Source organism: Fukomys damarensis, unplaced genomic scaffold, assembly GCF_012274545.1.
Source record: "Fukomys damarensis isolate Sample0158 unplaced genomic scaffold, DMR_v1.0_HiC HiC_scaffold_39, whole genome shotgun sequence".
NCBI lineage: Eukaryota > Metazoa > Chordata > Mammalia > Rodentia > Bathyergidae > Fukomys > Fukomys damarensis.
The window spans coordinates 63,120,093-63,124,445 of record NW_022900951.1 but is presented as its reverse complement, the minus strand read 5'-3'; positions in this window follow the sequence as shown (position 1 = coordinate 63,124,445).

Here is a 4,353-nt window from a genome sequence, read left to right as displayed (position 1 = left end):
CTCCCCAAGGAAAGCTCGAATCACCTTATTATTCCTTCTCTCCAATTACTGGAGTCAATCCTTCAGAGAGCTTGAATCCTTTTTGGTTATTGGGGAGAGGCAGGGAGCTAGAGGGTCGAAAAATTAATGGAACCTGGGAAACACAGGAATCCTTCTCATGGCTCTGGGAACAGTTTCATAGTGGGACAGGGGGAGCAAATACATAACTTCTGTCTTTTCCAGATGGTAAGAGGCCCACAGGTCTGCCTAGTTTGTCTCCTTTTTACTTAGCTTTTTCAATTGTGGTCACTCAATGCAGTTGTGAGCTAATAAAGAGCTGCTAGAGTGCTGTTTTTAACTCAGTCATAGAAGAGATCATTTAGGGTCCATGTGTTTAACCTACAGTTTAGTAAGACTTTTTATCCTCATGTTTCTGTTCTCCATATTACTTTGCTCATCTTTCTCACTCTTGGAAAAGTAGCTGTTAGCAATTTGGTCCCCTGTTTAAGTAGCTATTGACCGCAGTTAACTCCTTTTTGTGCTCAAAGCCTCAAATGAGCTTTTTCCCTGGATGGCCTTAGTGAGTCACTTTCTCAGGGCCTTGTTTCATCCCAGTCCAACTTTCTGCTACACCTGTCGGACATTTTGGTTCATCATGTCAGTTAGTCACATGGGTTGGCCATTATGGTCCATCTTTGTGGGTTGGCCACATGGATTCCGTCATATCTGTTGGCCATTTTGATTCATCCTGTGGCTCAGCCACATGGATTCTGCCATAGTTTTTGGTCATTTCAGTTGGTCATGTGGACTGGTCACACGATTCTGCCATATTTGTTAGTTATTTTCTTTCTTTCTTTTTTTGGTACCAGGGATTAAATTCAGGTCTTTGCGCTTGTGAGGCAGGAACCAGAATCACTGAGCTAAATCCCCAGCCCACTTTCTTTTTTTCTTTAAACTGACCTCATGGATATCAGGAAACCTCAGCCTTGTAGATAAGGGCTAAGCCTCTGATTTTAGGGAATATGAGTCTCCTCCCCTCTCCTGACTCAGGCAATATATCTTACTTTTTTATTTTCTCTAACAGAAATTCAGGTAATTTAGAAACATACCTGACACCAGAAGAACAAAGAAACAGCAAATAAAGGTCAACTCAAGGAGCCATCCTTGTAACATTTAAGGATTTTTTTCCAAGCTTTTAAAGGAGGTTTCTATCTCTAATCTCTTAAACAAAGTACGAAATTGTTTTTTTAAATTGGGGTAAATATATAGGGTATTTTTCCTCAGGTGGTTAAGGGAGTCCCTGGAAGTGGCTCCACCATGATCTAAGGGACACCCCCCAAGAAGGCTTCACACTAATATCTTAATAGTTTATTGTTTCTAAGAGAGGAATCTACCCTGATATCCTGGGATCCAGTGATTAAAAGAGCCCTCTAGGGCTCCAGTCTACTAATTTGGAAGTTTCTAAGTGAGCTCCTGGGGGAGAGATCTACATTTCTCTTAGCGTGCTGTTTCTTAAGCACATAAGAGTGTTGCTGGGTGGGTGGGTGGGGCTACACCCTGATCTCAATGGATTTTCCAAGGGAGTCCATAGGGGGCTCCATGCTTCTACCTGAAAGAGCCATAGCATGGAGAGTCCTAAAGTTTAAAAAGCCCTCCCCCAGGGGCTCCATTCTTTTAGATAAGGCACAGGTGTCTCTGCCAAAGCTTCAAGAAGAATCATCTTCCTAAGAAGTACTTGAGTCTCACAAGGGATGCTTTGTAAACTCAACATGTGACTCCTGCATGGAATGCCATCAGAAGGACCACAGATCAATTTCTTTATTTCTTTATAGGCTCCAAGATGGAAACATTGAAAAGCACTCTGATGACCCCACTGAATTTATGACTAAGTCATGTTCTTTTTCTTTTCCCTTTCCTTTTTTTTTCTTTTTTCTTTTTTTTTTTCTTTTGGTCCTTATGCTCGCAAGGCAGCTAGCAGCACAACTGATCTAAATCTCTGGCCCCAGATGACTAAGTCCTACACTTTTTTTTTGCATTAAATTTATTGGTACATTTAAAGCAAGCAATACAGTTACATTTATCATTGGGATCTTGTACCCTTACATGATATATCTTGGTTCTTGTTTTTTCCCCATACCCCTGCCCTCCCTTCATCCCCCTCACCCTTTCCTATTTACAAAGACTTTATTTCCATTTTTTCAATTTTTCACATTTTTTGTTTCCCTTATTTCCTTTCTGCTCCCCTTCCCAATTCCCCTACAGCCATTTTCTTCCTATTTCACACTTTCAATTATCACATTTGAACCATATTTACACTTTTAGTTTTTCACAACAGAGAAACTATTCAGTATTTACTCAAGTGTGTCCTATTTATTTCACTTAAGAGTATAACCTCAATGTGCATCCATTTAGCTATAAATATTTCTAGTTTCTCATTCTTTATGGCTGAGTAGTACTCCATTTTGTAGAAAAACTACATCTTTATCCAGTCTCCAGTTGATGACATTTGGGTTTTTTCCAAGTTTTGGCTGTTACAAAATGTTCCACTATGAACATGGTTGCACATATATCATTGTGATATGATACTTTTAATTTTTTTGGAAAGATACCCAGCAGAGGGATCGCTGAGTCAAATGGAACCTTTAATCCTAGTTCTTTGAGGTATCTCCATATTGATTTCCACAGTGGTTGCATCAGCACTGCCACCACAAGTGGAGAAGTGTTCCTTTCTCCCAACAGTCTCACCATCATTTGTTAAAGATCTAAATATTGGCTGATTTCTTGATAGCAGCCATTACTTCTGGGGTAAGGTGGAATCTCAGTGTTGTCTTCATCTGCATCTCTTGAATGAACAGTGATGTGGAACATTTTTTCATATATTTATTTGATGCTTTTACTTGTTTGTCTGAGAAATGTCTGTTGATTTCAGATGCCCATTTTTGAATTGGGTCTTTGTGTTTGAGGGTTCTGATTTTTTCTTTTAGTTGTTTATATATTATAGATAGTATCCTTTGTCTGAAGAGTAGCTGGTAAAAGTTTTTTCCACATTGTACGTTGTCTCTTAGCTCTGCTGGTGAACACTTTTGCACTTCAAAAACTTTTTAATACAGTGAGTTGTTGATTCTTTGTGCAAATTCTCTTGCTGTTGAAGATTTTTTCATAAAGTCTTCTCTTATGCCTATATCTTCTAAGTTCTACTTTATTTACTTTCCGGTGACCTTAGTGTTTTTGTTTTGGTATTTAGATCATTCATCCACTTGGATTTTAGCTTAGTGAATGGTGAAAGACAGGTATATAGTTTTAATCTTTGGCAAAATAAAAACCAGTTTTTCCAACACCATTTGTTTGTCATTTTGTTTGTTTTTTGATTTTTTGAGACTGGGTCTCACTATGTAGTTGAGACTGACCTGGAACTCACTATGTAGCCCAGGCTGGTCTCAAACTCACAGCGATCCTCCTGCCTCAGCCCCTCGAGTGTTGAAATTACAGGCATGCACCACCACACCCAGCTCCAACATCATTTATTAAAGAGGCTATCTTTCCTCCAGTGAAAATTGTTGGCTTCTTTGTCAAGGACGAGGTAGCTGAGTATGTCTGGTGTTGTATCTTCATCTTCTAATCAATTCCCTTGATCCTCAGGTCTGTCTCTTTGCCTGTACCATGCTATTTTTATCACAGTGGCTTTGTAATATAGTTTCAAGCTGGGAATTGTGATACCCACTGCCATGTCTCTGTTGCCTAATATGGTTTTGCTATTCTAGGTCTCTTTGTGTTCCAAATGAATTTTTGGATTGTTTTCTCTAGTTCTGTGAAAATTTCAGTAGGGATTGCATTGAATCTGTATAGCAGTTTTGGTACATGGCCATTTTCACTATGTTGATTCTGCTCACCCAGGAGCAAGGGATGTCTTTCCAACTTCTTTATATTTTCTTTGATCTCTTTTATCAGAGTGCTGTAGTTTTCAGTGTAGAGGTCTTTTGTCACCTTCGTTAGACTGATTCCTAGATATTTCATTTTGCAGGGTGAGGTGTTATTGTGAAAGGAATTCTTTCCCTAATTTCTCTCTCAGTGAGTATGTTATTTGTGTACAAGAAGGCTATTGATTTTTTTTCTTTTTATTGAGTTTATTGGTACAATCTAGGTATACAGTACAGTTACATTCATCATTGGGATTCTGTACCTTTACATAATAGGTCTTGATTCTCATTTTTCCCTTGTCCCTGCCCTCCCTTCACCCCCTCCTCCCCGCCCCATTGACAAACACTTTATTTCCATTTTTTCAGTTTCTCATATTTTTTGCCTCTCCCTTATTAACTTTCCCCCACCCTTCCCACTTTCCCCACACCTTTAGCCCTTTACTTCCTATTTCACATT